General features: G+C 38.3%; 1 long non-coding RNA gene across 2 annotated transcripts in view; it reads left to right on the top strand.

Annotated features, from left to right (window-relative positions):
- LOC139079053 (uncharacterized) overlaps positions 1–19,883 on the top strand; it is a 138,744-nt gene extending 118,861 nt beyond the window's left edge. For both annotated transcript variants that reach the window (XR_011532311.1, XR_011532310.1), the window contains 2 exons: positions 4,653–4,728; positions 19,329–19,883. This is a non-coding gene — a long non-coding RNA (uncharacterized lncRNA). The remainder of the gene's footprint in view (positions 1–4,652; positions 4,729–19,328) is intronic.
- The last annotated feature ends 4,862 nt before the right edge of the window (positions 19,884–24,745 follow it).

The following is a 24,745-nucleotide window of genomic DNA, read 5'->3' as shown; positions in this document are numbered from 1 at the left end:
ACCTCATTAGGAGCTCTGTTGCTTCTGATATGAAAGGTGTCAGGCAACCTGGAAAAGTTCTGTCAGGTCCTATTTTCTCTACCCTATTGCAAATCCACTAGTGCCTTTTGTTTTTCACTCAGTGTCTAATGAGGCATTTCTTCTTTTTGCCCAGATTCCTCAAAATGGTGCTGCGTGGGATCTCTGTTATGAATTTGACTTGTAACTTAGCTTGAGTTTCCTCGTAAAGCAAAATCGAAAACAATGACCTGCGTGCAGGTAGTTTATTTAGGAGGTAATCTCAAGGAGTAGGAATGAGGGATGCAGGGGCAGCAAACATAAATTTGCATTGTTAGGACCCCATGGAGGACAAATGAGACTCAACTCCAACCAGAACTTTCAGAGGAGCATAGAAAATAACTCATAATAGCATTACAGAGGATAGATCCGGAGAATTATTTACACATCAGCCCTGTCTCCCATTGATTAGGAGATGACCCTGGGGCATTAACTCCTTGGCACCTTCTGGTTTCACAGGCTGGTTTCTTCTAGCAGCTTCTATAAAATAAGAAAATGGCTTTTCCAGGCAGAAAGTGAAAGACATGGAGACACTAGGTCTTCATTTGAGCAAGAAAAACTGTTAACACAAAGTAGGTGGAAGGCTCAAGGAATGTCTGTTGCAGCCATGGCTGAAATAAGAGGTGAAACAAAGGGATGTTACTCAGGACATGAGGAGGAGTCTGGTATTCCTTTGATAGTTCTTTTAAGATCTATAAGCTTTGCAGCCCATGATTAGTTCCCTTCCATCCTCTTACCTAGCCCCATTGACCAGAACTTCCTTTGGAAAAAGTGATTTGTTTCTGCTTACATGGAAGAAGAGTTTAGACAAAGTAAAAAAATCACCGATGATGGCAAGAAGGATATTAAATATAAATAAATGTGTGTATGTGTGTAATTTTCATCTTTTGTACATCAGAAGTAAAAAAATACTAGTTCTTTTAAAAAATATATAAGAATTCATATGTTAAAGCACAAAAAAACACTGTTTAAAAAAATAGAAATTTGAGGGAAAAACTCTTATTACAATGCAATAAAACTAGAAATTATTTACGTAGTTTATATTCTCACTTCTATTTTATACTAGAACTTTCATATCCTTGAGTTCATTGTTAACCGGCATATGCACTATGCCAGTCATTTGCCTATCTGCTCTCAGCCCCTGTTCCCATCCTTCTGTGTATTAAAGAAGCTTAGAAGTCTGCAAGCTACATTTCTCAGTCTTTCTTGCCAGCTGTCTTCCTGATGAGTTCTGCTAATAGAAGGTACTAGTGGGAGGTAAGAAGACAGCAGGAAGAGCAAAGTTTCCTCCTCTGGCTCCAACAGTGCAACAGTTGCTGGCAATAGCTGTAGTAGTAGCAACAAAGATGGGTTGATTTTAGACTCAAGCAGAGTGGGCAGAGGTAGCCCTTGTTTCTTGGTTTCAGCCTTGGTCCAAGCAACACTCCTTTGGCAGATTCACAGGCAAGTGCAAGAGCACCTCAAACAGGCAGCAGAAGGTGCAGGATCATTGACTCCAGCTCAAGGGTCTTACCAGCTTCTGATCTCTGAGTCTCACCCCTTTCGTATCTTCTTTCCTCCAACCCTCTTTCCTTCTCCGCTTTGCTATTCCAACCCTTTCAATACTCATCAACAGTTCTGTATATACAATTCTCTCTTTTAGATGTACCTACAGTGAATTTTTGTTTTCCCAAATAAATCCTGAGTAATACGTAGATCCTTGACTAATTCTCAGTTCAAATGGTGGTTTTGCCTCAGAATTCTGTAGACATTATTCCAGAATATTTTGTCATTTTGTTTTATGGAAGTAAAACCCTAAAACTAGCCTGACTTTTATTACATTGCAAGTATTCTATTTTGTTTGTTTTTTTGCAGCATGCAGCCTAAGACTTTTCCTACTCTTTCGCCTCTGTTCTCCTGTCCTTTCACACGTGTCAGACCTGCATCTCAGTCTGAATGCTCTCATCGCCTGTTCCAGCTCCCTCCACTTTATCTTTCCAGGCACATGGGAAATACCCTTAATAATTTTCTTACACTCATAATTCTATTTTGCCATCTGCTTATCTAAGGGCCTGAACCACCACAGAAGGAATGCAGTTTAGATAGATTACTCCAGTGGCGGATTAGAAACTGAATTAAACAGAAACACATGTGTAAGTAGGGAGATGCGCAAAAAGGCCTTTCTTAAAAACGTGTTTGAAATAGTTGTTTATCAAATTTAAAAAGAAAGTCTTTATTTTCATAGCTTAAAAAGTAAATTCATTAAAAAAATGAGGATAGAGGAAAAACTAATGCATGTTCAGAATACAGCAATCAGGATAATGAAGAGACCAAAACATATTAAGAGCAAGAATAAAGAAGAAAACTCTAAGACCAGTTAAAGGACTGGTATACAAAATGGGGACCTGGATTCATTGTACTAGGATCAATAAATACAGCTACAAGGAGACAAATTTCTGCTTGCTAAAAGATAAGCTCTTACAGTGCCCTGACAGAGCAAATAGCCCCTTTGTGGGCTAGTCGAACAAGGACTTGACCACCTGGTGAAGGTGTGACAGAAGCACTGGGTGCGTGGCTGGAGTCAAATGCTTTTGAGATTGTTCTAATGCTGAGCTAACTGAATCTATAACAGCTTCAGTAAAACAGAAGAATGCACTCTTACATCCCTGCTTTCTCATTTTCTTTTTCCTAAGATGGTTCTTGTATGCACGGTAATGTCAACAGGACGTGCCTGCAAGAAAGCACACTTTGTATACGCCTGTCTGCTGTGTCTTACTGAGGGCATCGATCCATATCTCGGTAGAGAAGAACATATGGAGCCCAAAGAAAGGAAGAAAATACATTGGTTTAAAAACAACTAATTAACTGGTGACTGGACCAGAAATATCTCCCACCTTTACACTAAAACATTTCAAATTAGTTTCTAATTGATATAAAGTAGAAAACTTAAAAATAGTCTTGTTTCTCTAGGAGTTGTTTTTGGTGTTGTTGCTGTGAAAATGAAGATCTAGACAAAAATGGCACAGAACATATTGGCACATCCTAGCTAAGTTTATTAACGCATCTTTAAAGTTCAGTGTACGTGTTCCATGTGCCTGATTCACAGGTCTCCTCTTATATTTCTCAAAACCACATGAAGGTAAAAGTAAATGCCTATTAGTGCAGACTCAGTTTCCTCTAAAGAAGACATAAGTGTAGCCTAACTAGTCGATGAGTTGATATTTATGAAAAGCCCATGGTGTGGTGAGATTGTGGGCAAGCATTTGATAGCTTATCTCGGGCAATGGCATCACCTTCTACAGTTACCTAACCTAGAACACTTTGTTATATTTAACTCTCTTCTTTTCACCATAATTAATCTGACTCTAACATGTCAATTCTACTTCCTAAATAGGCTCCAAAACTTTATCTGTTCTCCAGCCCACTACCATGTTCCCAATTTAGGCTTTTATTACTTCCTCCCTAGGTTATTAAAATTGCCTTCTATCTGGATGTCCTGTCCCTCAACTGTTACCTCTTCAGTCAACCATCCACATTGTTACTAAAATTGTCTAATTATCTCACTTTTGTCTTTGAAAGCTTTCAATGGCTTCCCAGTGCCTCACAGTGAAAGCAAATTTTCACAAAGCCCATTTGTAAAATAAATGTCTGGAATTATTATTTTTTAGTCCTTTCCACCTCTGATATAGCATGGATTTATGGCTCTCAGTAAATGTTGACTAAATGATGAGCAATTCCTAGACAACGCTGTAGTTAAATGACCATATGTCTATGGCCATGTGGTAATTTTCCTAAATTACTGAACCAATTTTGATATCTTTGTCTGTCATGTGTTTATACACACACACACACACTACATATACAAAGAAAAACTATCATGTGAATTTGAAAGAATGCCCAACATCACTGGAAGTATATTAGAAATAAATTGCTTTTAATGATTGCTTCCGATTTTGAAATCTCCATGCTTCACTTTAGAAACTTAAAAAAAAAAAACAATGATAGTAAAAATTACCAATAATACAACCATTCAGAGACAATACTGATATTTCAGGTTCTTTCTTCTCCATTCCCCCTTTTTAAAGGTATAAATAAACTCTTTAAAAGTCAAAATTCCCTGGCATATAGAGTGTCATTTATGTAGCATAAGTATTACCCTACATCATTAAATATTTTTTTTGGAAAATGTGCTTTTGATAGATAAACAATTTATTTATCCATTATGTTACTGTTGTTCATCTTAAATATTAATTCATTAATCCTTAACTATATCCCTAATTATTTCCTTAATATAAATTTCTACAAATGGGACTACTGGATTGGAAGAAAAGACCAGTTTTAATAGTCTTCTCATGTAGTGATGAACTTTTCCAGAAAGTGTACTAACCATCTAAGAAAACGTTCATCTCACCAACATCCTGCCAGCACTGTGGATTATCTTTTTAAGAGATTGTTTTTGCCATTTTGAAACTAGGTTTAATTTTCACTACTAAGGTAATTGAACACTCTTTCTTATGAATGTCCGTCATTTGTTTTGCTTCTATTGTAAATTGTCTATTCACATACTTGGCCCATTTTTCCATAGGAGTATGAAATAACACATATTTTGCCAGCAGGTTTCAACACGCATGGGAAAAAGATATATTCATGGAATGTGCCTTTGAACCTGCATTCAAAAGAACTCAGACAGAGGTGAGCAGTGAATAAAGCAATTGCTTTTGCTTAATGACACAGGTGGGGAAAGAGTTTGTAGAACATGTTTTTCTTGAAAATAAAATATCTGTGGCTCACAATGTACGGGTACGGACAAATCAGCTTCAAAAGTTCTTTCATAGAAGGAGCTGCTGGAAACACAGTATAAATATCTGCCCTTTGAATCACAACATTTCTTTAGAAGGGCATATATAATAGTTCTTTCAAACCTAAATTTAGGAGTTGATAAGTAAAATATCAGAGAAGCTAGAAACTTCAGAGTCATCCTTGACATGTCCCCTATCCAACGGCCAACCAATTCCTGTTCATTTTTCCTGAGTGTCAATCCAGTACCGCTCTCTGGATCCACTCCTTTCACCGCTGTCTTAACTCGAGCTTCCTCGCACCTCAACAAGACTGCTGCAGCCGCCTCAGAGTGTTTTAATAGCTCCCAATTAGTATCTAGGCTTGGAGTTCTATCAGAGTTAAATCAATAGTTAAGTATCACTTTTTTCTCTTAAAAAAGGTAGTAAAAGCTCATCAGAGAAAATGTAAATGATAAAAAAGCAAAAAGGAAATAATATTATCCATATCCTATCTAACCCCGGAGATGAAAACTAAAATTGCTGCATATATTCCTTCAGTCTTTCCACTTAAACAAAAATGGAATCATCCTGTACATGTGTATAACGTCTTTTACTCACAGAGCAATATATTTATTGCAAACACCTTTTTATGTTTATAAACATTTTCCTGCAACATACTTTTTAAGTTGCTGCATGGTGTACCGTTGTATGGACATTCAGGTCAATTTCAATATTTTGCTAATACAAACAATGCCATAGTAAACATCTTTAAAACATGTTACTTTATTGTTTTCTTTCATCCAACATTGCTGTAGGGAAATCTAATATCAATCTCATTCTTCTTTCCTTGTATTTAAACTGCTCTTCCTTTCTAGAAGGTGGTGGAATTTACTTTTTGTCTTTGATATTCCCTGAGTGAGGTTTTCCTTCTCTGGTTTGGTGCTCTATAAGCCCTTCTCATTCTAAAGTCTTCCATTTTTCAAAAACCCTGGGATATTTTTCTCCGTTATTTCTTTAAATATTTCATCCAGTCCAGTTTTCTTTTTCTTCCCTGAGATTTCTTGTATCCAGATAATAGCTCTTCTACTTCTATCCTCTGTAACTCTTAGCTTTTCCATCTTCTACTTTTTCATTCTTTCCTGCTGCCTCTAGGAGAGTTTCTCAGTCTGATCTTTTAATTCATTTCTGGTTCTATTTCCCAATTATGTAAGTATTTTTAATCATACTTATTTTAGACTATTCATCTATCTGTTCTAAAAATTTGCTTTCAGAAGATGTATGTTGTCTAGTTTGGTGTGTGTTCTGTTGAGAAGTTGAACGCCACAGTACGCTCATTGTCTTGGTTCATGAGTCCCTGTTCTTTTGTGAATGTCAGCTGCTCCATCTGGTAGAGAGTGCAGTGGAAGATCCCCAGGACCAAAGCTCTAGTTTGGTCAAGTTTAAGGAGAAGAGGAGGTATGAGCCCAGAGAAGAGACCTGAGCCAATATGTAACCATTTTTGACCACTCCTTTTGCTTCAATGCCACTAGGCAACTCCTCTGGGAAAGACGCCCAAGCAACAATTGCAGGAGGCAGGCTCCCTACATGGAGGTCCACCAGCTGTGGGTTCTGAGGGGAAGGGCGGATGAGTGGGAGCCTGAAGACAGCTGATGGGTAGGAATGTGTTTTTCCTAATTCTTCATGCTCTCAGGAACTTTCGCTATGCTATCCTGACCCTACCACCTAGTCCCAAACACTCAAAGTCTGGGACATTACCAAAATGGCAGGCATTAGTAGTCCCAAGACAATGGAAAGAAAGATAACAAAATTAAACATTTCTTCTCCAGTTTATGTGTTCACTGCTGTATCCAGTACAGCTTGTGTCTCCAGTTATAGTTGCTTACCCTTCACTGCATCCAGCCACTACCATCCACTCAAAAGTCAAAATTCCTCGGTGGTCCCATTGGCTTCTCACAGTTTTGTGGGATTGTTTGTTCCTGCAGTCTATTTCCCGTTTTTTCTTAGTGTCTCTAGAATTGATTTGGGGTAGGGAGATCCCACAGCTCTTCTAGTTTGCCATCTTGGTAAGAACCAGAAGCTCATATTGGAATCTTTACTCATATGCATGCCAATTTCCTTTGCATAAATCCCTAGAAATAAGAATGCTGTGGAATAGTGTACTTAAAATTTTAAGGCTCTTTGTCAAACTGCCCAGAGTTATAAATAGGAAAAAAATATATTTTTGGTAATTTACATTCAATTTTGCTTGAACAGCCTTCTGTCCTCATAAACAGGCTGTTATGAACCCATGTATGTCATATCCAAACACATGGGATAGCTCGTCACAGGATGAACCCACCTCTTTACAACATCTTTGTTTCTTAGAATGGTGTTGCCTTACTCTTTGCTGGGCTCTAACTCAAGTATTACCTATTGCATGGGTCCCTCCCCAAATTCCTCAGAGTTAGTCTCTCCTTTTTTTGTTGTTGTTCTTTTTTGTTTTGTTCATACCTCTCTTACAGCACAATGTATTTTAATTATTTACTTTTGCACCTGTGTGCACCCCTACACTGTGAAGTTCTTCTGGATAGAGACTCTATCTTAATCATCTCTGTATTGCCAGAGGCCTGTGACTGGCACTATGTTAGGTCACCAATCAATGTCTGCAGAACCAGTGAATGAATTTTCAAATAATCAACAGAACCCGAACTAAACGTGCAAAACACTGCTTAAGCACTGTTGTTCAGTCTTCAAAACCACATGTTATCTCCACTTTGTAAATAAGAAAATTGAAACTTTGAGAGGGTAAGTAGCTTGCCCAAGCTAGAGCTGGAATTTGAACCCCTGTCTATTTCCAGAATCGAGGATCAAGGTAGCTCAGCAAAAATCCCTGAGGGGAAGAAGACCTGGGCGAACAGGTTCCTGCCCATCAGGTGGAGTCGAGACTTAACTGCTAGGATCTGATGGTTCCTGCTGGTTCTGTGTTCTGATGAATGTGGGTGGAGAACATTAGAAAGATTATTCAATAAAGAGGCTCATTTTTTCCTTTGTGAAGTCACTATTTCTAACCTAACGTAATCAAATATTTGAGAGACAGCACCTTCACCATTCTGTTATTTCAAAATAAACCTGAAACTAGAAGGATTAAATTATGTCAACTGGGAGGAATAACCTAAATAGTTCCTTTTTATAATAACCTTGCTGGGAGACTATTAAAAGAACACACTTGAAAATATTCATCTCTCTTCAACCTGACACAATCCATGCCTTTGTTCCATCTCAGAATGCTCCTAAGCTTGCATAGTCTTTTACTGGTATTTCCTGATAAGGGAATGGGGTAGGGAGAGACTGTAAGGATCGTACCAAAAGAGGCGAACAAGCAAACATTGCTTGAGGTAGGAGGCTAAGCTATGGATGTGTGCTATTTGATTTCTAGAATTACCATGAGAAATTTCAAGCATATAATTAATGACCTATATGATGAACTAGCTTACTGATTTTACCATCTCCATGAAAAACTCTACAGATGCAGCCTGGGAACACATGTTGAATTACGTAATTATGATTCCTCTGGTAGATACATATGGTGGAAGGATGACTATATGATACCACATGGCCCTGCAAGGTCAGGTTTTCAACTGTCTTCCTCACCTACTTCCTGGCAGTCAACCAGGCTGAGGAGGTGGAATGGGTCACCCAAGCTCCCAATCCGCTCTGACATGCTCTTGTTATTTCGGGCATGGAGACATAGTCCAAGGTAAATGTCACTGATATGTATTTCCCTAAAGCTGAATAAAAACAAAGGCAGAGCTTATTGATTTTTTAAAATTAATTTCTTTCTGCCAGACTTCATTTAGGCCCATTGCCTACTTTCTTTGAGAACACCTGTACAAGCAGAAATTTCCATTACTGATTTAGAACATGGGAAAACCAAACTACAAAGAGCCAAATTTTTCTTGTCATTCAATACAAGGGGAAAGAGATCTTCAAGGGGGACGTGGTGGTAACTCAGATTGCTAAGAGGAGTAAGCAACACATCCAGGAAAATGCCCATAAGTACCAGGACCATGGCCACATTCTAATGTTATTCCTTCTGAAGTTAGAGATTCTCATTGTTGGAAGATTCTTTGTTTTGTCAGCAAACTCCATTTCCACTTGTGCACTGTAATTGGCCATTTTATGAAATATGTTTTTCATGGCACTTTATGAAGGTATATGTCGTTATTCCTAAATGTGAGAGGTGGAATCCCAATATCTTCGAGTTCCTTGTCAAAAAGAGAGAATAATTTAAGATTAAACTCTGAAGGAATGTACCCCAACATGCTTTCTTACCATTGAAAGACTTCCTTCACAATAAAATACTTGAGATTTTATGAAAATATTTAGTCAGAGGTGTTTTGACTTAGAAACAAAATGTTTTGCCGATCCTGAACGTTCCAGATACCAAGTGCGTCTCAACATGAAAGGCAAGTGTGAAGGGTCACTTAAGAAAGAAAACAGTTGCAATCAGGAGCCACTGTCACGTTTTCCTTCTTCAGCAAGCATTGTAAAATTAACCTTTTGAGCCCTCTCTCTTCCTGATGCTGAAAGGAGCATCTCCTTATTAGAAGTTGTGAAAATAAAATTTAACAGGTGCAGATCATGTCACCTTTGAAAATGGGAAGATGTGATTTAGGTCTGCTCATGAACAAATGACCCTGGAGATACCACAGTTCTTCTAACTCCTGGGTCACGACCCTGAGAGTGGAAAATAAACTTAGCTGCATGCAACTTGATAGACTGAGCCTGAGGACTCATGCTATGTATATTACAAGATTGAGTATGAAACTTTATCGCAGTCAGGGCATTTTACTTTACTAAAGAGTTGAATTTCTCTCTCTCTCTTTCTCTCTCTCTCTCTCGCTCTCTCTCTCTCTCAGACACACACACACACACACACACTACATACACACACACACCTTGTTTTTAATAACTGAGATACAAAATTAAAAATTCAAGCCCATCTTGCAATATCCTAAAGATGACCCACGTCTGGTTGCTATGCAGTCATCCCTATTGCTGTACAAACCTATAGTAGACGGGAACTATTTTGTGCTGGGGAACAGATAAATGACATGGATTGAAATTATGGTAAATTTAAATTGATGGCCTAATTAGTATTATCTCTTTTTGTATTCATTGTAAGAAAAATTATCCAGGAGGAACTCATTTTGCATTAATGTTGATATAAAGTGTAATTCTCCAGGATTTTCATTGTAATTTGGCATTAATTAATGCATCATTATTTTAAAGTGTTAATTAAATTGTTACAGAAAGGGACATCTGCAGTGGTTCAGAAAGGAAATCACATGAACAATTAGTTTTGTATAGGTCTGCAGCGCAGAATCTGAGATCACACGCATGGCAGCAGCATGAAGGCCACAGTGGGTGGCAGACAGGAAGAACTCCGCTCTGCCCTGCTCCATGCATTGTTGACAGTACATCGGATCACTTATCTTACATTTTCCATTGTGTTCATGAGAAAAAGGAGCAGTCTCTAGAACACGGGATATTTGTTCCATGCTTAGGACAGAAGGTACATCAGGAAGACTATGGTTCTTGACTTGATTTTTCTGGGAGCTTGGCAGAAGTCAGAAAGCGTTCCAATCTCAGTAAAAAGAATAACAGATTCCTTTTTTGTAATATTGTCTAAAGATCTCAGAAATAGGCTGCTGTAGACGGCTAGGTTAATATTTCTACTGGTAATGAACTCCATAAAGAAACTGTGACAAATCAAAGGGGAGATAATCTGTGGTAATTCTTTGAGCAGTGGACCATCATTGTTAAGGCATCTGGAAGTCATTGAACGCTATCACGGCTTAAGATACATAATTCCAAGGAAATTCCACCATGATTTCATATATCAAGGAATCATGGCAATCAGATAGCAATGTGAGTTGCCAATGCAATGAAACTTGGGATTTGGAGGGAATATATAAAGTAGACCCCAAACACTCCATCATCATAGACTCCTAGGACACAGAAATTTGGGGAATCTTATTCTATCAGTAACATTATCCTATATTTAGCCCTGTGGGGCTCTACTGAATGAGCATTCCTCGTGAAGAGTTGTAAACCAAGATCCCCATAGGAAGAGTATAAAAGGATACAATAGCGTTATCCCATGTAAAGCTACGAAGCCCTTAAATTGGTCATATATTTTTTTCTGGACACCCACTTAATACTAAAGTTACAATCTTTCCCTTAGCAGTCACAAGGAGAGTCTCTAATTTCTGAAGTTCTGCGAACTTTTCTTTACAGATAACCCTGTTTTATGGACACATGAGGCAAAGCCCAAATTCCTACAATGAAGTTAAAGTCAAATCTTTGCCCTTTGCATCAAATGATAAATTGGACAGGAAAGACCAGAATCCCTCCATACTGTTTTGACAGCTCTCCTTAGATGAATGATCATTCACTTCCCCCCTCGTGAAGATGCAAACTCACTGAGGATGGAGGTCTTTCCCTGGTCTTTTGTCCAGCTGGTAGCCTGGTGCCAGGATTGCTCAATGAATAGTTAGTTAATTGATTGATTCGTGCAGCTCCTGGGTAATTGCTTTCCTAAAAAGAGGTAACCGCAAAGCTTCTATAACTTCAATAGGTTCTATTTGAGAGTGATTGGTTTTACACAAGACCAGAATTCCCAAACCCACGGCCCTCAACATTTCTATTGTCCATACTGCTAATCACTAGAAAAGTCTATGAAAAAAGGAGCCTGAACATCAAATCCAATGGCAACTAAAGAGGAAGATTTGGTTAATGAAAAAATATCTCTCCTGGAAGACAAATAAATCTTTTTGAAAAGAAAAAATATTAGCAGGTTGAAAAAGAAAGTAGAACTAGACTGCTATTGAAGTACTAGAAGAATCCATTCATCCCCCAGGGAAATGTTGCATCACCCTCAGGTTGGGGTTCACTCTATCCCCTGAGGTTAAATTATCTTAAGGTGAGCCCTCATCTCTCAGAGAAGATGCTTCCTGATCTCTCCAGAGATTCTTGACGTCAGGGTGAGTGTCAGTAAAACACTTCCAGTTACTTCCGGCTCTGCATTCCTGCTTAGACCAAATTATTTCAGTTTGTCGATTATTACTATGTGCTTTTATGAAACAATTTACTTCAGTTTGGACTCCCCACCTCCCAAAACATTGACTTGAGGACAGGTAAGAGGCTTACATCACAACACAGCAAGATTTTCTAACCTGAATATGACACGTGCGGGCACTCACAGGTCATTTCCCAGCCTCACTAGCACAGAGAATTTTCCAGTAATCGCTTCCTCCTCCTGTTAAACCCCTTTCTCTTCCTAGATTCCAAACTCTTTCTCTTTCCTTTCTCAAGTGAACCTCAGCCCTAAATTACTTCTAACTCTTTCTGCAGAACCATTTACCTACCTCTTTGTTTTACTGTCTACTTTCATACCATGCCCCAAGGCCCTACTCTCAGAACCAAAGTGGGTCTGTCAAGTTAATTTTGCCAAACAAAGGACTTTCAGTCTTTCTTAGGAAACAGAAGAAGTTGCATTCAATTGTGGTTTTAAATAACTTTTCTTGTTTTGTTGAGTTTGTCATCTTATAGTTTCCTTGGCTTATAGCTACCTTGGGCTTTTTAGAAAATTCTGGTTTCTTTGTTAACAATGCCTCAGCCCCTCACATCAGATGCCAGTTCCTTCCAGGCAAGTAGCATGTGTCTAGCTTCCTTTGTAGGTGTTTGTAAATGCCAAGTAGACTCTTCTACCCACCTTGGGCCCTAGATAAAATGCTGCTGAGGAGCAACAGCTGACAGAAATTCAAAGAGATGTCAAGGGAAGCGTTTCCAGGCCCAAGGTTTGGAAGTGGGAAAGGAAACACACAGAGGAGCTTACTACCTCCTCAGTAATAAGGAAACTCCAGAAAGGACACAAAACTAGCTTTAATTTTTAAGCATAAGACGCTCTAAAATTCTTGCTCTAAATTTAGTGCTGTGGCATTCAGTTAAAACCACCTTGTGTCCAATAATATACTTCCTGGTCTGCCCTGAGGTCTTCAGGAAGCATTTTATCTTCCATATAATTGCCAGGGTGAATCCCTAGTTATAACATACTCTACAGCATATAAAATAATTGTTGCAACTGAACCCATCACATAAATATTAGTGATTGAAGAGATTGGTTGGAATAAATCAATGTGGGTGACATATTTAATAAACTTTGTATAAACATTGTTTGCAACAGCTATAAATAAAATTGTCTTTAGGAATTTTACATATTGCACATCCCTCTATTCATGGAGAGGCACAGGCATGATTTCTAGCTGCACTAAATGACAAGCAATGCCTTTTCCAACCTGCCCAGATCAGACCAGGCAAGCAGAGTCAGAGAGCATGCCCACACCAGGTTCAGCGTGCACTGAGGCTTGCTCCATGGTCTGAGCTCGCCACATCACTCACTTGACAGTGGGAACGAGGTTCAGTCTGAGAACTTCAAGCCAACAGGCTTCTTCTTTCTGTGTTTTTTTTTTTTTTCCGAAGAAAAAGCCACACCATAAATAAAGCATGATAGAGATGGCATTTTACATTCACACAGATTTTGGCATAAATAAATAAAAGGGATTTTGTTCAAATTCTGTCATCCTTACATGCCATTTTAAAATTATCTTTCCCTACCCGTTCAGCATATTTGACTACGTACACTGTCAGAGTCATCTTGGCTCCCTCCAGTGGCTGACTTGGCTCTGATGAAACCACAGGGGTATCTGTCGAGGCCGTACAGCCTAGTGGTTCAATGCGGAATCACTTACTTCTGAAATAATGAGTTCAAACCCCTTTGGGAATTCTGCCTCGCTCTTAACATGCATACCCTTCTCGGGAAGGTTGCAGGTAGGTGTTGATTTTAGTTAATCTACCTTGTAATCTCCCATACAAATTGGTATATTTCACTGTTCCCATTTTGTGGATGAAAAACAACCCACTGGAAAGTAGGGAGGGATTGGGACTGCTGGGAGGACATGGCGATGCCTCACGTCTGAGCACAGGACCAGAGAGCTTATGCGAGGCTTTCTTTCAGTTTGGAACAGACCCTTTCACATTCTCTGCCTTATTATTGTTAGATTCCGAAGGATGACAAATTGTGGAAATATTTAGGTTCCTTTTTTAAAGAGGTCAGACACGATACAGTGTGTCTTCAGCTTTAAGCTTAATGAAATGTCACACACACATTTGGAAATTCAGGTATGAACTATGGGTCTTACATTGTTTGAAATTTACAACTTTCACATTTATTTTTATTAGTAATATTTTAGTTGCTCAATATATTTCCCTGGCATTAATGGAAAAAACATGGCATCTTCAAGCAGCCAAAATAATCTCTCTAAATTCCCACTGAGTTTAAGCAAAGGCCATGCAATTTAACAGCTAAAGTTACTGCTATATATTTCCAGTGTGCTGGGTTCAAATCCCATTAAATTAAGCTCTAATTAAAATTCTTCTGAACTATTTTTTCATTGTGTAATTGTTTTTTAATTCTTAATGACTCACATTAACCTCATTTTACTCAAGGAAAAAGGGGAAATTAAAAAAAAATCAAGGCAGGAAAAAGAGACAGATAAATTACAGGACGGATCTGATGCCTTTTTAAAACGCAGCCTGAGAATTGGGTGTGCAACACAGAAGATCAAGAGGGGACTTAATTAGAGCTCAACAGCTCAGTTCATTGTTCTTGGGTCTTTATAAAAGCTAAGAGCAAAGCTAAATCATGTGTAATTTGCCAGATAGCTCTTCCTGAAATGTTATTTTTCACTTGCCTTTTCTTTTTTTTTCCTTCATCTTGAGAGCATGGTATCAGACCTTGTACATACAGCGTGCCACTTGCCTGCTGTCAGAGAGAGAAGTGACAACACTTGTCACTACCAATCTCTTCACGTCTGGTCTCATCTGAGCAATACACGCAGCCTGATTTCCAGGTGTTTGTTGAAACTCCAAGTTATGTAACATGTCATTGCTGTGTTCAGAACTGAAAAAGAAGCACCTCAGGGGGAATAAATTCTTAACTTTTTAAGAACTCTGAGCGTGCATAATGCTGATTGTAGCCCGATTCCACCCTATTGAAGGGACAACGCTGGGGGCAGAGAGAGGAGGCATTGCCAAGCTGAAGAGGAAACTGGTAGATCCAGGGGTGGTCAAGTAGCATTGATGGGAAATTTTGACAAAATTATTAAAAATCAAAGAAACATGAGTACACATTTGAAGAATTTAAATATAGTACGAAAGCATTATATATTAAAAAATACTAGTCCCTCTACTTGCTCCCAGGCAACTACTTTTTCAACGCTTTTCACTTTGCTACTGTGCAACTATAGTGTGATTTATCAATTTTGAACAGTATGTATTGATCTCTTATAAGAGTAGATGAACATTCTAGCTCTTTTACACACACTCACACTCTACTTTCTCCCTTTCCCTGATCCTTGCAAATAGAGTTTTATCAACGTGAAATTAAATTCGCATCTGTACCTTTTATTGTTGTTACTGTGCACATGTATTTCCTTGATGAGCCAAGTAATTGACTCTGCTTACATTTATTTTCTTGTACAACTTCTTATTTTCTAAAATTAATAATTGAATCATTTCTTCCTTCATTTGGCTTCTTGTAATCTGCATCTAATTATTGACTCAGACTCCAAAGTATGCCTCTTGGTACAATTCCCCACCCAGTCAAATCTAACAAGTAATGTATTTGTTGTCTCATCAAACCTCCTGGAACTCTGTATTTTCTGGTTTCAGTCTGGACTGGCAACTTCTGGACCTGCTATGTAGTAATTGCCTCCTGTATTTCTCTTTGAGTCATCCTAGGAATTACCTTATCCTTTCGTCAAAGGTAGATCTGTTTTTTTATGACCATATTTTGTTGGAGCACATCCCCCAGTAGCTTCCTGAGAAGCGGTGAATTTAGAAACCTTTCTCCCATCAGAACTTGACAAGTATTACTGTACTCTTCTTGCTTGCAATATTGCAGTCTAGAAGTTCAAATCCATCTCTTTATGGCTAATATTCCAAAATTTTATTACAATTCACTTTGGTGTCATCTTTTGCTCATTGTGCTAGGCACATGGAGGCCCTTCTCATTTGGAAATTATGTTCTTCAATGTTTTGAAATTTTCTTGTATTGTTTTAAAAGTAACCTCCTTGCCATTATTCTCTCTGATCTCTCTTTCTAGAATGACTATTAATTATATGTTAGACCTCATTTTTGGTTCCTGAAATGTTCCAAAATATTTCTTCTGTTCATCTCTTTCTATTTTTGTTCTTTCTGAGATTTTTTTCTGAGTGCATCTTCTAACACTTTTATTAACATTTGGAAGTCATATATTAATTTTAAGAACACAATTTTTCTCAGTGTCCCATGAAATATCTTCTCTATCTCTCCAAAAATATTCATTCTTTCCATTGTCCAGATTTCCTATAATTTCTGTTTTTTTATTTGTTTCTCTGTATGAAAGTGTCTGGTAATACTTAGGTCCCTGTTAAGGGTTAGACATTAAAGAGTTGATGGAAAACTATATACTAGTGCATCTGTGAAATATTGAGCACCTTTGTAGCATGAATGAGTGACCATTTAGCCATCCAACTATTACTATCTGTAGGTCTGTAGCGGTTTAATTTCCCCAATTCCCCCTCTGCTGCTAACGTTTTGCAGGTAGGCACAGGAGTAGAACTGGCATAGGAGTGGTCTCAATACTCAATATGAGATTTTTCCTTAATCCTCAAATTTGCAGTTCCCATCACATCTCAATTTACTTCTGCATCTAGTATCCCTGAATCTTCTCAGTAGGTATTGTTTTGTTTTGATGATTTTGATAAAAAAAAAAAACAGTTCTCTTATCATTGTAGTTATAGTTTTAGGTCCGGTATATCCACTTGCAGGAGAACTAGTATAAGTGAAGTTATCATTCAGTTATTCATTATTTGACAAACAGTGAGTGCCAGATTGCTTTTCATAGGCAGCTACAGATTTATCTGTTTACTCTCTTTTCATTTCCCAACCTATTTGAGTAGTCACATGATAGCGAATACAGGACATTTTAAATTTTGTTTTTATATTCTAAGGCAAAATAGTACTATTAAAAGCATGAGATTTGGAACCAGAATGACCTATGCTTGACCTGTATTTACTACCTGTGTGATGTTAGACAAGCTTTCTGGATTCCAAAGTCCTCATCATTAAGGTAAATTAACTTCTCTGAGACTCTTCTTTCTCATCTGTGACATGGGGGTATATCTTTTCTAGGTGTAAGAATTACATGTAAATTGCCTAGCACATAAACTTTCACTAATTTCCTTTTTCCTTAGAATCTTAATGGGAATTATATTATGATTAATTTTTGCTGTATATAAAGAAAAATCTAATGCAACCATGACTTAAATGAAATATGGGTGCCAGTCCTATTTATGGCAGGAACTTAGGCTCCTTCCAGCTTTATGTTTCAACACAAAAAATGGAGGTGACAATAATATTGCCATCATTTGGATAGTTAGAAGGATGAAATGTGTATGAAGTGCCTAGTATAGTGCTTATATACATTGACGTACGATAACTAAAAAAGAATAATAGAAAATTCAGTCAACCAGATTAGTCATAACCGATTACTTGACAAACAATCTTGAAATATAAGATGTTTATCACCAGGCATGAAGAGTGCACTCAACAAAAATCTGGTAGTAAATTCTGACTCACCTACAATTTTTTAGAGTAAAACCAAGCAACTTAGCAATTTGAACTGTACTCTAGTAACACATGCCCTGATACTTCATACTCTCCTTGGCTTATTTCCCCCTCATGGCACATATTCTAGTCTATTAGCTGGATAGAGATCATCATCATCATCACTCCACATACTCCACACAAGATCATCTGTTCAGACAATTTCATTTATCTTGTCTACATTAACATGAGTTAACATTGGCTTTTGCCCCTTTCTTAAAAGACTCAGTGTCTAAGCTGGTAATAACATCACTAAATTCTAGATCTAAATTTTGTAAGCGTTCCATTGTTCTTTCAGTATCTTCCCTCTAGGGCCTGGCAGAAATGTTAAATTCCTTCTAAGACAAAATTATGATAACTTGATGAATAAAAATGTTTTACCTTTCCCACTAAATCTTCTCTAATAATTGTCTGGAATACTATAATTATTGTCTTCTAAATAGTAAGTGAAAGAATTTGCTAAAAATATCTCAGACTACTTTTTTTCATTTTTGCTTATTGTTCTGGAAATTTTTATTGCCCCAAATCTTTCCAGAACCTAGGGGAGCCAAATAATTCATTAGTGTGTATCAATTCTTCATTGCACTCTATGTAAATTGCAAAATGCAAGATTTTCCACATGATACATAAAGTTTTTTGATTAACCAAAGGGCATATCTCCCCACTCCCCATCATGACTGAGATGACTTATTCCTTCCCAGTCTCAGCCAAAGAGAGAAGACTCAAACAATCCATGAAGTCCAGGTAGATGTCTACCATAGAGTAGCCTATTTCCTCATGGGTTCTGTACTCCCTTCTCGATTGATGGACGGATAGTAAAAAGTATTACATACAGAAGATAGTGGCCAATTCAGGATTGGGTTTCTTCTGAAATTATGCCAAATGAATCATGGACTAAGTCTATTTTGTTATACTAAAATTTCCTATGTACACTAGTACTGGTCATGAAAATGTTTCATTGCCACAACTAGATTGCTTCACCCTGAATGAAAGTGTGATTCCTAAAACACAAAATCTAAGAACGATGCACATTGGGCAGCACAAGCAAGGTCAGCTAATTCATCAAGAGCCGGGCATAAAAGTCCACATGTTTCACTTTGCCAATGAGCTTGTCTGCTTCATCTAGTGCCAATGACTCAATCTTCTGAACAAATGATATACTTAATAAAGGAGCCTTTTCAAATTCATGGAGTACTTCAGTTCTCATCTTTCCAATGTATCATTTGCTACAAAGATTCATTCTATCATTTTAGAGACAGCAAATGGATTATTGTGCCAAGTAAACACATTTTGGAGGTGCTGAGGTGAAAACTGCGTTCTCCTGAACATCCTATCAGGATAATGGTAATATTTTGTAACTAATTCCTTGTGTATCCTGGAGTTTATGGAAGTTCGTTACACAGAAAACTATATACAACGTTCTTCATTGAGGTTTCAACTTTCTATTCTTCGTCAACAATTGTTAAATTAATAAAGACACAGTAGACTTGTAATTAGGCAGAGGAAAATAACTCAACTTAAACAACAATCAATTATATTTGGGAAATTCAATTCTGTATCAAAAAATTTTTGACTGGGAAGCCCGGAACAGAATTCACCCATCTTGGTTTATTATTCAATGGGAATCTCTGGGACTATAATAATAGTCACATTCCATATTGAAATTTTATTTTCCATAGATCTGAATTTGCTGGTGACCTATTTCTTGAGGTCAGTCAACTTTTCTCATACTTATTTGTTCATTTTTCTCTCCTCTGCGCCAGACTGAGGACAAAATCAGCTGCAGGTCCTCAAGGAATCTTCATGGTTAAGAAAAAGGGGAGACCTTGCTCTTTTGCCGCTGCACAAAGGAGGGAAGAACTGAACAGTGGTCCACGAGGAAAGCCTGGCATCTTATGTAACCAGTGGTGACATAAGAGTGAAACAATCCTGCCACTTTCACAGCGATGAGCCTTGTTCTCTTCTGATTTGTAAATCTTACCCAGAAGATGGTATGCATCTGTTGCACAGGCCAATAACAAATTGAAGAGGAGAGACTGAGCTTACACTGAGCAGGAGCATGGAGATCGACAGAGTGATGTCTCTGAGAGAGAGGTGTTGAAGCCTGAAGGGACTGTGAAAGGAACTGATGTGTGTAAATTGTTTTACATGTCATTGTTCAGCGCAAGGCCTTTTACATGTGTTACGAGAGTAATAATGTCACTTCCCTTAAAGATCTTTTCCTAAAAGAATGGACCAGATCATCTCTATAGATTCTGCCCTGCATCATCAGTCTAAATTCTGTGTGCTCAGTAAAGATTTGCTGCTCTAAGGCCTCATATGTGAAAATAGTGGAATTGTGTGATGGGTTCTCATAGATCTCAGCTTATGATCTATCAATAAGATAAGAGTTTAGACACAAAAGAGCTCAAGAGCAATATATGTCACTATAAATAAGGACCCAAATATATGACAGAGAGATCTTTGTCAGTTTGGTTCATCACTGTATCTCCTGTATCTCAAACAGTGCCTGGCATGTGGTAGGTGGCCTACAAATATTTTCAAATAACTGAATTAATGAACCATTTCACACAAAATATACTCCCATCAAGAGTAGAAGTTTCAAAACTGAATATGTTTACTCTCAAAAGATTACATGCTGTATGATTTCATGGACATAATATTCTTGAAATGACAAAATTATAGAAGTAAAGAACAGATTAGCGATTGTGAAGGGTTGGTGGGGATATGGAGGCAGGTGGCTGTGGCTGTCTGAGGGTAGTACAGGGATCCTTGTGACAGAAACCTTCTGTATCCTAATTGTGGTGGTAATCACATGAATCTACACGTGATAAAATTGTGTGGAACTTAATACACACATATACACAAATGAGCATATGAAAAACTGGTAAAATCTAAATAAGGTTGAGAGAGTATCAATGTCATATCCTGTTTGTGATATTATACTATAGTTATTTAAAATGTTACAATTGAGGAAAATTGGGTGAAGGATATACAGGATCTCTCTGCATTATTTCTTGCAATTGCATGTGAATCTATAATTATTGCAAAATAGAAAAGTTTAGAAAAAAATATAAGAAGATCTGAATACACTTCTTGGAGAAAGAGTTCATCGAGAAGTAGGACTGAGGTAGAATTTGGAAAGGAAGAGAGGAGAGCACATGGATGATGTGGTGAGTGGGCTGGAAAGTAGGCTTATGAGGACCTCCAAGGGAGCCGTGGTCCATGGTAACATGGATGAAGCTGGCAGCGTGGTTTGGCAATTAGGAGGTATGGTTTGTAGTAGAAAATGAACAGTATGAATTTTAGAATCTGACCTCCCTCACTCTGTAGACCAGTTCCCAGACTCTCATTTGCATTGAGCCAGAAGCTCCCCAATCTCTGAACGCAGGGTCCCTCATTTGTATCACAGAGGGCATGCTGCCTTCTTTGTAGAGCTATGAGGATGAAGTGAGCAAAGGTATGTCGAAGGCCTAGCTCAGATTTTGACATACGGTAGGCATTTAGCAAACATAGATTCTTCCTCTTGCCCTTGGCCATAGTCCTACAAGTAAACCAGACGTTCTTGGGTCAAATTCAAAGCAGGTTACTGCACATTCTTACCACTGCTCAGAGTTTGGGGAGCTGAAGAAGAGGGCAGTGCTAGCAGCAGAGTCTTGTCACTCAACAGTCCTTACCTACAACATAAGCTCAGTTTGAGGAGGGAAAGTGAGCAGGAGAGAGGATGGGTCCTGAGTCTGCCCTGAAAAGCGTGTGTGGTCTAATGAGAGGAGAGAGACAAAGTTTTCAGAGCAGCCTGTCACAGCCAGCAGCGGGGACACTGTGGCCCACTGGCTTTGCTGCACCTGTTCACACTGGACAAGGTAAGGACATAAAGCCAGGATGTCTTCGGGGCAGCGATGGCACGATCCAGGCTAAGCCCGGGGAGAGCGCCACCCTCGGGCCTTGCACGCGCTTGGCCAGCCAGGATCTGAACCGCTCTGGAAACCAGCTGCTCTCACACGGATAATCCCCTTCGGCAGCAACTGCAGCCGCCGCAAGAACAAAACAGAAAACTTTTTAAATAAAATGTTTGCTCACATACCAACAATTTTCTTAAATCTACATTGAAAATTAGTACCAATTTGGAGACAGATGAAAGATCTAAAATAATAACTTTCCAAGGAGTGTTTCTCCCTCATTTCCTCTAATTTCAAAATTCAAAATGATTACCATGTTGAAATCTTGGTTTGTGTGTGTCTGTATGTGAGTGTGTTTGAATGTGTGTGTGTGTGTGTGTGTTTTGTCTACAGTGAGTATTAGTACATTTTCTGCTATTTTCCTCTAAAGAAGAAAAACAGATTGGGGAGAAGAAACCCTAGACTGACAATATACAGTTTTGTAAACACAACATGTAACGATACAAGCATTTACCAACAGGCATTAGCGGCAACAATATGAATTCCACGGCTGAGCAGCGTAAAACATGTTTAGAGCGACTGCTGTACCTCCTGCTCCTGACGGAGGAGGATCATGTTTATTGAGATGTACGGGGAAAGTGAAGGAGCTGATTGCAGACAAGAAAGGAATCTAAATTGACTTCTCCAAATTTCTGCTTCTCTCAGTAATAAAACCTAACACTCTGGACTCTCAACAAAATCTCTGTCAAAATGGACAGTTAGTTTGAGATCCAGTCAGGCTGGGAAAATAAGTCAACATTTTCGTTACGGCGGTAGTGTTTTCTGTTTGGTTACATTGTGTTATTTTTGTATAGGTCTGTCGGCTTTCTGTTTTTGCTGCTATTGATACATCAGGCACCCAATCATGAAAAACAATGTCTGTGTCACTAAAATGGCCTCCGGGCATCCAGTATATCTACATTGAGGTTAAACATCTGTGTGAAGATGTGACAGCACACCCTATAAAAGGTATTATTGAGTAATATAGACTTTCTGTAATAACCAAACAGTAAAGAATATAGCTTTTCAAAGGTCTCCCCATGGCTGAGCTCATGACTCAAAGATAAGACACTGGGCTGCAAGCTAAGTAATAAAATCTGGTGGGTACTCTGGGCCAGCTTGTGACAAATCATATCAAAGTATTATTAAAGAAAGAACTTGAGACCCAAGACTATTATTGATTCTTGACAGGATTTCTTATAAATAAAGTGTTGCAATCAGGTCCTGGACTTGCCAAGGTCCTGGTAGAATTCTTGCTATTATAGGGGAGGCAGCAAAATAGTAACGCTCCATTAGTGAGAGCCGAAAGCCTCTGTGTGCAGCACCACAAGGATGGGTCATGGTCAGAAGAGAGCCAGTAAGAGCACAATTTCCAAAGGCCTTTTAAGGCGCTCTTTGCTGATCCCTTCTTGAAATGGGTAAAGCTGCCTCTGAGCCTCCACGCGAAGCAGTCTGTGCCCCGACTGTGTTAGCAGAATGAATCTGTGACCCTTCAGAGCACTAAGGACACACCTCCATTAGTGTCTATATTCTTACAGGGAAGAGGCTGATACAGTCAACTGAAATGACAGGGTGATAAATATAAAACCACTATCATCAATAAGACTGGAATGTAAAAGCACTTAGTTTCAGCCTAAGTAACTCACAGAAAGTTTGGTTTCAAGAACCAATGCGTCATCCATCACTACTCTACCTTCTGTTGACAAAGTAATTGTGAGATATCTAGAATGGAGGTTCAATACGAGCTGACATTTTTGAAAGGAGAAATTGTGTGCCGTACTTACTCATTAAATGTATTTTTCCTCTACTAAAGATGTTTCCTTTTTTAGTTTATGTATGAATAACTTTAACTAAAGTTCCCTTGACACCCTGACTTTGCTCTGAATAGCACCTACGTTCATTAACATAAAACCTGAAAGAAAATAATTTTAATGTAGTTTTTTTAATGCTTCAAAAGCCTCTAACAAATTGATCGAGCACAATTATGCATTCTAAAGGGAGTTATAAAGAGATCACAGAAGGTTGAAAAGTTCTAGTTAAATAATTTTTTAAAAAACTTTGAGGTGGAAAAGAAAAGAAAAATAAGAAGTTAATGTGAAATTTTGACGCACATTGTACAACAGTAAACTTAGAAGTTTTAGGCTTTTCTATTTTCCTATCAATGCAATTTTCACAGAGAAGAATAAACAAGAACCCACAGCAAGATGAGGCTCAGGATTTGACAGCACGAGGTCTACTTTCTACAAGTGTACAGACTCAGGACTCAGACAGACCAGGGTTTGAATTTCTGCTCGGCTACTTAATACGTGCATGTTGTTGAACAACCTACTTTTTTCTCACTAAGACTCAGTTTACTCTTCCGGAGCTGATGTAAGATTTAAATACTACAGGTTTTTAGAGCACTTAACATTCTGCTCCAACCACATAAAGCATTTAATAATTCAGTCCTCTCGATCCCCATTCCAAGCAAAGGATGAGATGATCAGTTTTCACTTTCTTAAATGCTGCAGAATTCTTTTGGAAGAACTAATTGTCCTTATTAAAGTTCCAGGGTAGGAAAAGAACAAACTTTCTCCTAAGATGGATGCATCAACTCAGGCTGAAATTTCTACCCCCTTTCACCAGCAAGGGGGCATTCATGGAATTTCTTTGCTCCACATATTGTTCTCGATCCCGTTATTTTTTGCAAGGTTCAGTTAAATCCTACTTTCTCCAAGGAGCCATTCCAGATTCTTCCAGGTAGATTCCACTCCTCTAGTGGCATATTGTTTGACTTAATTTTCACTATATTGTCAGTTCCTGGAGGGCAGCAACTGTGTCTTGTCTGCCTTCGTGCCCCACAGAATCCAGCACAGGCTTTTTCTGATGGTGCACACTCGAGAAATGCACATTGAAAATCTATTGGTTTGCTACCTTATAATATCAGGCTAAGAATAAAGTCCCAGAACCTGGAATAAAACCCTTAAGCCGCTGAACTGCGGCCTTGACCCCTTTACATTTTGCAAAGGTGATCATGGTGACCACCATGCAGTGTAGGTAAAATTCAGGCAATCAATCAAAACCACTTACTGAGCCCCAAAGTTTTGTGAGTGAGGGACATGCAAGAGAAATAAAAAGCCGTACACAAACCTTTGAGAAACTTACTATCTCGCTAAGAAAATATACATGAGAGGGATGTTAAAAACACACCACCACCATATGCAAGTTATAAATCTTAGATTGCCAGGCAATAAACCTCAGCG

The sequence above is a fragment of the Equus przewalskii genome, chromosome 24, assembly GCF_037783145.1.
Source record: "Equus przewalskii isolate Varuska chromosome 24, EquPr2, whole genome shotgun sequence".
Lineage (NCBI taxonomy): Eukaryota > Metazoa > Chordata > Mammalia > Perissodactyla > Equidae > Equus > Equus przewalskii.
The sequence above is the reverse complement of the archived record's forward strand: the minus strand, read 5'-3'. Positions and strand labels throughout refer to the sequence as shown.